Below are 12500 nucleotides of genomic sequence, written 5' to 3'. Positions count from 1 at the left end.
TGCATGTTCCATGCTACAGACCTTATTATACTATCAGCTGTCCTGAGATTACATAGACAAGTATTCCTGGTGTCTCATGTGTCAGTCCATGTCCATGTACTGCACGATTCCAAAAGGAAGTCGAGACGTATGAACAACCCCACAACCACATGTGCATACATGGACACCCACACACACACACACACACACACACACACACACACACACACACACACACACACAAACACATACACACACACATCCTACATGCATCTATCAACCTCCCACCACTACACTCCACCAGATTGCACTTACAGACAAAATAACACCACCCACACACACAGACACTTACAGGTGAGGTTGCATGAAGAGATTACACACAGATCTCCCATTACCCATCTGTCAACATGCATAACATATGGTACTCAACAGCATGCAGTGCTGCTATAGTCAATCCATCCTAGCAACAGTATACATGTGTGTGATGCATAGGCTGTTTTAGTAGGTGATGCCCCTTCTCCTGGAAAACACTGCACTCATGTACACAGTATTGCTGTGCACCTGTTCAGCCATGTACTGTGCACTATACCTCACAGGCATACACACCATTGCTGAATGTGTATTACTGTGTCAGTTATGTCTGCTCTGCTGCTCACAGCCCCTATGTGTTTGTCCGACACATACCTGGGATGACATGTGGACAGATGTCATTTGTGAATGCCTGATGTCTAATTTGCAGATGTCATCATCAGCGGTGCATGTATGACCAATGTGATACAATTACACTGACAACAGTCAAACCTTACCGTGGCTATGGGGAGTGTACACACCCTTATTGATATGACACCCTCTTCCTTGATATGCCATGGGACCAAATTACTGCATATGTTAACATTACATCAGCCTGATATGTGACATATGTCCTGTACAATCAAATGCAGTGTCAAACAAATGTGTTAGTTGTGCTGATGCTGATTGAGATGCATACACTTTGTGGGTGCATATGTGTGCATGCCCTTATCATGATGGTTTGTTTCACCTACTGTTATGTGTAGTACAGCAGTCACTATTCCTGGCAGGGATATACTAGCATGGGCCATCTGCATTTGCCAGTATATATTCAGTCTGCCCTACACATGTCCCCCAACTCTGCCTGATTGCAAGGTCAGCTCATGTGCACATCCATTGGAGTTCACACACTGCCGTCATTATTGCTCTGGAGTCAGGGTTATGTCTGCCACAGTTTCTGACCCTGACTGTGTGCAGATACAGCCATTCATAGCATCATTTGGATCCCTGCTGCAGTGCACTGTTGTGTCATGATGACACCCCCTCCCCACCTTCAGCCTTTTTGCAGATGCTTGACAACTATGGCCTACCCATGTGTGTCAGTTTGCAGTGTCCAAAACACTGAACACCACATGTAACAGTGTATTTCCAGCTAATGAATGACAAACATACAGGTGTACACTGGCACCGGCACATTACAGATAGGGATGGCGAGCCTAAGGTGGGGTGAGGTGTTGTTTGTGCAGCACATGTATCTTACATGATACTGTCTGTAGGTTTCCAACGTGGTCTTGGTACACCAGTACACATTGCAATGCATGCCTTTTGGTTACCTCTTCTGTTATGCATACGCTACTTGTAGGGAGGCATGGCTGATGTTTCCTGTGGTAGAACTGTCACGTCTGATTACCCTAATCTATGGACCACACGTTTGCAGAGTCCAGGAAATTGCTAAATGGGTACTGCACAGCTAGTACTTGCTAGACATTCCTGCAACCCCCTCAGTGTTGTGGCATGTTAATAGGCAGCCTGTAAGACCAGTTTGATACATGTGGCATCATCTGTCTTGGATGGCCATCTGTTCATTTTCTACATTATTTCTGTCCCACACATCTTCGCCACATACATGACTGTCTGCCATGGTATATGCAATGGTGAGGTATGGCTACATGTCCAACTCCTGGGTGCTACCTGTTGGGTATAGGGCCCACACCATGGCATGTAAGATGTGTGCAAGCCATGGCTGCCTCTGTTGCAGGTAAGTGGGCACATTTGATGGCCAAACGTCTTGGACAGCAGACCATTTATTGGTGTGATATTGGGAATCTGTACTTGCTGGAAGGTGCATTTCCATGACAAATGCATGTGATCAGTACTGCAACAGCTGCTTCCACTAGACTTTATCTGGAGTGTATGCACACATATGCTTCCAGTGTTTGGGAAGGTATGTATTCCCCATATTTGCTGTCCTAACATATGATTCCATATTATACACTCATTGCTCATGTTAGGACCACATTGCAGGTTGTAAGGGGTGTGGACTGCAGTACTGTGATATGCTGTAGTGTAGATCTGTAACAGTTGCCATTGTAATACTGGTATATACACTGTTGTATCGCTGTATAAGGGTGATGTTCACACATGTCCCTACTGTAGGCCATTTGGCCCACCATTATGTTTATCTCTATGCACACATTTTGCAATGACAGGATGTTAGTTATATTGCAGGAGTCTGACATACCCTTCAGATACACCATCATGGTGACCACTGTGATGTAGTGCAGTTAACAGCAACAATACGTGAACATGTATGGTATGCATTATGTGTAGGTGTGTTAAATGTGTGCATGGAATATACCATAGCCATAACATGACCCGTGTATTGGCAAACCTGAACAAACACCATACACACCAGCTACAGGGTGCTGCTTTGGAGGTATACCAGAGGGACCTACATAAGTGCATGAGAGATGTGATGTCAGTAGCCACAGCTGTGGCATTGGTACAGGATGGGTGCAGCATTACAGTACATCAACAGTACAAGCTCACAATACTACAGATTATGTACATCTGTTTATTACTACTATGCAGCAACAGACTGTATATATGTCATCTCACATATGCATGATCTAACTGTACAGATGCAGATTGATACGCAACAGTGGTCTACTGAAGTGCCCTTTGGCCTTACCTGCATGCTCCTCTGCCATTGTGTGGGTAGTACCCACTTCCACTATGCTCTCTGCCAGCTGTTGTGTGTGCGGGTGGGCAGGTGCCCCGAGGCTGGCAAGGAGCTCCTCAACATGTGTCAAGGGGGGTGGATGGCATGACACCCCCCTGTTGAGAGCTGATCCCCCCTGACTGCAGCAGCATGCCAACAGACATCATGAAGTAGGTCTGTGCAAGAATGTTGGACCTGCTCATAACTGCGGTTATGCAGTCCAACACCGTTCACCCTGTGGACAAGATAATTCCACAGGGCGGTCCACTCCTGCTGCTCATGGGCTGTTCAGTCAAACAACACCTAGTATTGCTGCACCAGGTGTGTGATGATGCCCTCGTTCTCATCCGCTGTATAACTGGGAAGCCTTTCATGGGACATCTTGCCTGAAAGACATAAAGATGGAAACATGTCTGAATACCTCATACAGCAAGATTATAATAGTTTTTAATATACATCTGTCTCCCCCCAACCATATCTGCAACAACAATCTGATCACACAACTCAATAGGTATGTCTACAGAATACCTACCATTGGAACATATATCATATTGTGCACCACTTTGTGCTATATGTTTCTAGCCATGTTCCCTGTGGGGACACAGTCATTGTTGGCCTGTTACGGACAATGTCACCTGCATGCCATTGTAAGGGTCACTATGGTTCCATATATGCAAGTGGTCTGTTTGCTATGTGATTGCTGCACATCTGTTGTTTTGTGTTATTGGGGATATCTATGCATGCTGTTGGACATGATCTGGGAATGTGTGGACTATTACTACCCAAATATGTTCTATAACAGTGACACAATAGCATGTTTAGGGAACAGTTGCCAGCAGAATCACCTCTCCCACCTCATCTGGCCATGTTATGAGGCCACATCACATGTGGGACCCACCCTGGGGCTTCCTCAGGCAGAACCACCTCAGGGGATAGTGTCCCCCCCCCAGGAGCACACACAGACATGATCCTGTCACCTGAGGTCAGGTCCAGAGTCTGGTGCATAAGGAGATCCACAGAGACTTGGGGGATGTGCTACAGTACCTTGAGGCCCTCAATACACACTCACAGGGTCCACATGCTCCTTTTGCTCAGCCTCCAGCCCAGGCACCTTCAAGGCGATGAAGCTGATGTTGTGACTGGCCATGGGTGGGGATCATTGTTCCCATTGTTTCCATATGGGGGCTCATGGGGCTTCCACATTGCAGACAACACTCCCCATCCAGGGTGTTTGCCCACCACATGTGTCATATACTGCCCCTGTAGGCTGCCTTCTTTATCTTCCAACCTAACCCACTTCCAAAAATATACCTGCTATCCCTCCCCAAATTTCCAATTCCAACTTCACAAACAAGGGCAATGTGTTCCCAACATGGAGTTCACACATGACATAACTGTCCATTTTGCACACACTTACTGCTGTATATGTATGTGTGTATTGATATGTGTGATGTTCCCTCACACATAGCATGCAGCACTGTGATGCAAAACTAGGGGACATGTATCTATATACATATGTGTGTGTGTGTTTGTATATATGTAGACATACACACACACACACACACACACACATGTGTATATATATATATATATATATATATAGTAGAAACCACCAAATCCCAAATTTATGTAGAATCCAAAAAATGACGAGCCGTGGTAGTGCGCGTTCCAGGGAATAAATGTGTGTACCAAACCAAACAAAGATGAAGTGCCTACAAAATCCAGCCAAAGCACTTCTATACATGCAAGGCTACAAGCTCATTACCATCCACTTGTCGGAATAAAGATGGAAATAGTGGCTGCAACAGTCTTTGTTGACCAGCCTCAGTGTACCTTGTGTTTAGGCTGTAGTCCACTATCAAACCAAGAATACTTCTAGGCGAACTGCTTCCTTATACACATCCAATCTCCGTAAGAGACAAACACCATTCGGTTCCTTAAACTCTGTTATACCATATAAACTGTTAGCAGGCTGCTTCCTTATACAAATCCAGCATCAGTAAAAGAAAAAACCATTCGGTTCAACCTTCTTTATTCATGTGTGCGCTTTCACGGCAATACAGAGCCGCTTCATCAGACAAACAACAAATGCTCTGTAAGCCAATTTTAAAATACATAGAAGGAAGTCACTCCTACTAACTTCCTGGTATGCTGTGCTAAAGCATTTAAAGTGACAGTGCAATAATAAAATCAAATAATAATATAAAATCAAATAATTCATAATAGCAATGTTACAAATACCAATAAAACTCTGAAAGACTTCATTTTAACAACACATAACATCATTATTACAAAGCCAACGTGTTGTACAGATCACACTTAGATTAAAACTTCTTGCAAATAAGATACTCAAGCTAACAAGATGTCTAAGTGACATAGCACATTGAAATAGCTCTTCTCATATACAAATCTCAAAGGTCAAAATCGAGTAATGTACATAGCACATACAAAAAGCAAGGTCCATATTGGCGACAGAACCAACTACATGTTCAAAATACTGATATGAGACCAATGTGGTGTAAGGGGGGGGGGGGGACAAAATGAAATGCTATGATAAACAATCACTCTATGAAGTAAATGTATCTGGGTTGGACAATGAGCGTCTGCTAATATATCTGGATCTATAACAAATGTAGGATGTTAAGAATAAAATCAATGATTAAAACCATGTATACAAACTGAAAAGTGATATAAAAAAGCCAAAAATTGTTTAAAATACATATTGAATAACTATAATCTGTGTGTATAAAATCTGTTAGCAAATCCACAAAACAACCTAAATGAATATACTGGACTAGATCTTACAATATTTAACCAAACTAGGTATGACAAATGAGAATGTTGACATATCCTATTCAGCATAAAATATACAGAACTGGCCTACTGTGGATACAATTCATGAACCAACAGTACCAAGTGATGTATATGGGGGCCATAGTATAAACTTGAAGCCTAAATATTATGTAATCAATTTATCAAAGTACAAATGAAGAATATGAGACAACAGAAAATGAGGTCATCTAGATCATCTCAAAGGTCTGGCCTTCAACTGCGGTTTAATGGACAGAACTTCATTCAGGCCTTTCTCCCTATGGGCCGCCAGCCTGCATATCCACTTTAGCTCCGCTTGTTCAGTGAGGTTGACTATATTGCCTAGTCTAGGATTAGGTATCACAACTTGGAGCACTTGAAATAAAAGGTGTGTGTTGCTCCTTCTCTCATGGTGTGCTTGATAGAGCACTACATTCTTGTTTTCTAGCTAGGCAGTAGCAATGGTCCCTTATCCGTTCTCTAAGGGACCTGTTGGTTTTACCAACATAAAATGAAAAACAGTAGGTACAGTGTGCAATATAAACAATGTTCCTGGTGTTACAGTCACTATTCTGATTTAGTGTCCAAAGGTGACCTGAAACAGGATGCCTATAGTAGTGTGATTCATCTACATATTGGCATTGTGCACATCTGCCACACTTATTTGTTCTTTCAAAACCTGACCTTTCTTGAAGCCCTAGGCCTTTACTGTTGCATAGCAACCTTTTCAGATTCAACATATTACTGAAAACAAAAGATGGAGTATGGCCCACTAATCTGGTAATGCTCTCATTCGCTGTAAGAATGTTCCAGTGCTTGTTGATTAGAGTTCGTAGCATGTTACAGCCTATTCCATAAGGCATAACAAAGCCAATAAAATTATTGAATCTAGAGGTCTTCTACTTTCACCACCCAACAAGTATGGTTTTGCTCTATTCTGTCTGAGATATTGCATTTCTGTGTATACTTTTTGGATTTCATCTTCAGAATAAGCTCGTGCCAGAAGGCCATCACTTAGCTCATTCAATCCTTGCTGATAGTCAACATTCGTAGTGGAAAGCCTGGATATTCTCATAGCTTGTCCCTTTATGATGTTCTGAAAAATATGTGGAGGGTGCATGCTGTCTCTGTGAAGAAAAGAAGGCTTGTAGCAGGGTTTCCGATGTATCTTCGTATTAATGCTATTGCCTTGCTTGTAAATGGTTACATCCAAAAAGTCAATGGACTCAATACTGAAATTCATGGTAAATTTTAAAAAAGAGCTACTGGAATTCAACTTATTATGGAATACATGTAATTGATCAACAGTGCCTCCCCATAAAAATAGCAAGTCGTCCACAAACCTTTTGTAAAATATTATGTGAGGTTCGTTAATGATGTATACTTCTTCAAAGGTCGCCATGACCAGGTTGGCATAGCTGTTGGCACAGCTAGTGCCCATGGCGACCAGTTTCACTTGCTTATAACAGGTGTTCCCAAATAGAAAGATGTTGTGATTTAGAACAATCTCCATTAACCGAGATAGAAACTCTATCTTGTTCTGATTAAGGCCAGATTTGCTGGTGAGATAACGTTGTAGCATCTGGATGCCCTCACCATTCGGTATGCAAGTGAATAGAGAGGTTACATCCATAGTCACAAACAATGCTGATGCTACTCTGGCTGCATTGAGATCACGTGTTAACATGCATAATTCTTTTAACAAATGTTCTGTATCTTTCAAGATACAATCAGACTTAAATAATGTTGGTTTAAATTCATAATCTAGATACATAGATAGGGGCTCAGTTAGCCACCCCGACCCTGCAACAATAGGTCTGAATTCGTAAATGAAGGTTCTTATGTATTTTGAAGTCCTGAGATGATCGGAATAACTGGATATTCCACTTGCAAAACCTAAAGAGATCTTCAGACAGGTGTCCAGCCATTTTGAGCTCAACCAAAGTTTCATCTATGTAAACTTTCATTTGGTGTACACTATTGGTAGAAACCTTTTCATATGCTTCTGCATTAAGCATAGTAGACATCTTGGTGTTATAGTATAGGGAGTCCAAAACTACTATGGCACCTCCCTTGTCAGCCGGTCTTATGACTATTCTACTGTTCGACCTGAGACCATTCAGGGCTTGAATTTCCTCTTTAGTAAGATTTTCATGTATGTCTGGTTTGAATGCATTGCATATTATAAATGTCCCTCTCGACTGCTTTTACAAATATATCTATATTCGAGTTGAAAGGTGGCATGTATTCACTTTTCCTTCTAAGATTTGGTGCTTCACATCCTTGTTTATCACCAAAGATTAATTTAAGGCCAATATTCCTAGCAAACAATCTAACAGACATAATGGATTGACTCAGGTCAATTCTGGAGGCTGGAATGAATGACATCCCTTTGTTTAGTATTCGCAACTCTGGTTCAGACAACATATGGCCAGAGATATTGAAAATCAGTTCATGTGACCCCAAAAGTTGGGTAGAGTTTGTTGCTGATTCGAGGAAAGAATGCGTCTTTCCTCTTGGCTACGTGCATAGTCGTTCTCCAATCTTTTCAGCTCAACTTTCTCTAGTTGGATCTTCCTTCTTACTACCCCTGCTAGGGATGTATTCTGTGGTGCCTCATCATTGGTGGTTACTACCATGTCCTTGTTACTCTCACAGGGGGTGGTATACACCGAAGAAGTGGTGTTACCTAGAGGCGATTGAATAGAATTCAATATACTTGCTGAAGCTCCTCCATCATGGGGTGGTACATCACTAGTCAAAGTTGTATTTAACGGAGGGGCCACACTAGGTGCCTCACCCACTAAAGGATTAGGTGTGACATTTGAAGTATTGGTGGAACCAGCATTATGATGTACACCAGTAACACTGCTACGTCTAGTATAATGTGAACCAGTACCTTCTACTCGGTTGACGTTAGCATATGTTCTATTATAATTGCCCCTACTACGGTATTGCTAGATTCTCTCTCTGTACCTTGGTTACTCCTCGTTTCCAACATGGTACGGCCATACAAAACATGGTGCTCGAGAAGTCTTTAATATCTCTACTCAGCTTCTTCTTTTTGTTGTTGAGTAGATTAGTTTCATATCGACCCACCCGGTCGAATAATTCCCGTACATAGAACTCAGTGGCACTATCCCCTAGAACAGTGCTCAAGCGTTCATGTAAGCTAACCATGTTTTTCTTGCATTCTTCCTCTATAGGAAGGAAGAAATCAATTAATAATTTAATATAGGAGCGACTTGCATCTAGATTAATTTGCTGCCATCTTTGCAGCAGTCCAGGGTACAAATTTCCATAAGTGGGCATGTTCAAAATTCTCAAGCCCCTGGGTATAACACCCTTGGCTAAACATGCCTCCATGTGAAAGCTGGGCTTAAATTTAAATAAATCATTATCCATTTCTCTTTTAATTGATTTAATGAGAGCTTCATCTCTCAGTTCAGTGTCTATATCATTCACAGTCATGCAACCATCAAAGTTAACTAGTGGATTAGCCACATCCTCCATAAGGCCTCGTATATGCATATTAAAAGAGGTTACATTACCAGTACTGTTGTTTACACCCAGCTCCTTCCATATCCAGTATGTAGAAACCACCAAATCCCAAATTTATGTAGAATCCAAAAATGACGAGCCCAGGAATAAATGTGTATACCAAACCAAACAAAGATGAAGTGCCTACAAAATCCAGCCAAAGCACTTCTATACATCCAAGGCTACAAGCTCATTACCATCCACTTGTCGGAATAAAGATGGAAATAGTGGCTGCAACAGTCTTTGTTGACCAGCCTCAGTGTACCTTGTGTTTAGGCTGTAGTCCACTATCAAACCAAGAATACTTCTAGGCCGAACTGCTTCCTTATACATCCAATCTCCGTAGAGACAAACACCATTCGGTTCCTTAAACTCTGTTATACCATATAAACTGTTAGCAGGCTGCTTCCTTATACAAAAATCCAGCATCAGTAAAAAAAAAAGGTTCAACCTTCTTTATTCATGTGGCTTTCACGGCAATACAGAGCTTCATCAGACAAACAACAAATGCTCTGTAAGAGCCATTTTAAAATACATAGAAGGAAGTCACTCCTACTAACTTCCTGGTATGCTGTGCTAAAGCATTTAAAGTGACAGTGCAATAATAAAATCAAATAATAATATAAAATCAAATAATTCATAATAGCAATGTTACAAATACCAATAAAACTCTGAAAGACTTCATTTTAACAACACATAACATCATTATTACAAAATAGCGTGTTGTACAGATCACACTTAGATTAAAACTTCTTGCAAATAAGATACTCAAGCTAACAAGATGTCTAAGTGACATAGCACATTGAAATAGCTCTTCTCATATACAAATCCAAAGGTCAAAATCGAGTAATGTACATAGCACATACAAAAAAGCAAGGTCCATATTGGCGACAGAACCAACTACATGTTCAAAATACTGATATGAGACCAATGTGGTGTAAGGGGGGGGGGGGGACAAAATGAAATGCTATGATAAACAATCACTCTATGAAGTAAATGTATCTGGGTTGGACAATGAGCGTCTGCTAATATATCTGGATCTATAACAAATGTAGGATGTTAAGAATAAAATCAATGATTAAAACCATGTATACAAACTGAAAAGTGATATAAAAGTGATATAAAAAAGCCAAAAATTGTTTAAAATACATATTGAATAACTATAATCTGTGTGTATAAAATCTGTTAGCAAATCCACAAAACAACCTAAATGAATAAATAATTCATTAAAATAATAATTTAATAAATAATAAATAATAATAATAATAATAAATAATAAAAGTGATATAAAAAAGCCAAAAATTGTTTAAAATACATATTGAATAACTATAATCTGTGTGTATAAAATCTGTTAGCAAATCCACAAAACAACCTAAATGAATATACTTATTCTGAAGATGAAATCCAAAAAGTATACACAGAAATGCAATATCTCAGACAGAATAGAGCAAAACCATACTTGTTGGGTGGTGAAAGTAGAAGACCTCTAGATTCCGTTGCCAATAATTTTATTGGCTTTGTTATGCCTTATGGAATAGGCTGTAACATGCTACGAACTCTAATCAACAAGCACTGGAACATTCTTACAGCGAATGAGAGCATTACCAGATTAGTGGGCCATACTCCATCTTTTGTTTTCAGTAATATGTTGAATCTGAAAAGGTTGCTATGCAACAGTAAAGGCCTAGGGCTTCAAGAAAGGTCAGGTTTTGAAAGAACAAATAAGTGTGGCAGATGTGCACAATGCCAATATGTAGATGAATCACACTACTATAGGCATCCTGTTTCAGGTCACCTTTGGACACTAAATCAGAATAGTGACTGTAACACCAGGAACATTGTTTATATTGCACACTGTACCTACTGTTTTCATTTTATGTTGGTAAAACCAACAGGTCCCTTAGAGAACGGATAAGGGACCATTGCTACTGCCTAGCTAGAAAACAAGAATGTAGTGCTCTATCGAAGCACACCATGAGAGAAGGAGCAACACACACCTTTTTATTTCAAGTGCTCCAAGTTGTGATACCTAATCCTAGACTAGGCAATATAGTCAACCTCACTGAACAAGCGGAGCTAAAGTGGATATGCAGGCTGGCGGCCCATAGGAGAAAGGCCTGAATGAAGTTCTGTCCATTAAACCGCAGTTGAAGGCCAGACCTTTGAGATGATCTAGATGACCTCATTTTCTGTTGTCTCATATTCTTCATTTGTACTTTGATAAATTGATTACATAATATTTAGGCTTCAAGTTTATACTATGGCTTCCCCATATACATCACTTGGTACTGTTGGTTCATGAATTGTATCCACAGTAGGCCAGTTCTGTATATTTTATGCTGAATAGGATATGTCAACATTCTCATTTGTCATACCTAGTTTGGTTAAATATTGTAAGATCTAGTCCAGTATATTCATTTAGGTTGTTTTGTGGATTTGCTAACAGATTTTATACACACAGATTATAGTTATTCAATATGTATTTTAAACAATTTTTGGCTTTTTTATATCACTTTTCAGTTTGTATACATGGTTTTAATCATTGATTTTAGTCTTAACATCCTACATTTGTTATAGATCCAGATATATTAGCAGACTCATTGTCCAACAGATACATTTACTTCATAGAGTGATTGTTTATCATAGCATTTCATTTTGTCCCCCCCCCCCCCTTACACCACATTGGTCTCATATCAGTATTTTGAACATGTAGTTGGTTCTGTCGCCAATATGGACCTTGCTTTTGTATGTGCTATGTACATTACTCGATTTTGACCTTTGATTTGTATATGAGAAGAGCTATTTCAATGTGCTATGTCACTTAGACATCTTGTTAGCTTGAGTATCTTATTTGCAAGAAGTTTTAATCTAAGTGTGATCTGTACAACACGTTGGCTTTGTAATAATGATGTTATGTGTTGTTAAAATGAAGTCTTTCAGAGTTTTATTGGTATTTGTAACATTGCTATTATGAATTATTTGATTTTATATTATTATTTGATTTTATTATTGCACTGTCACTTTAAATGCTTTAGCACAGCATACCAGGAAGTTAGTAGGAGTGACTTCCTTCTATGTATTTTAAAATTGGCTCTTACAGAGCATTTGTTGTTTGTCTGATGAAGCGGCTCTGTATTGCCGTGAAAGCTCACATGAATAA

This window comes from Protopterus annectens, chromosome 3.part0, assembly GCF_019279795.1.
Source record: "Protopterus annectens isolate FY-2018-M chromosome 3.part0, PAN1.0, whole genome shotgun sequence".
Taxonomy (NCBI): domain Eukaryota; kingdom Metazoa; phylum Chordata; order Ceratodontiformes; family Protopteridae; genus Protopterus; species Protopterus annectens.
Note: the sequence above shows the minus strand (reverse complement) of the source record.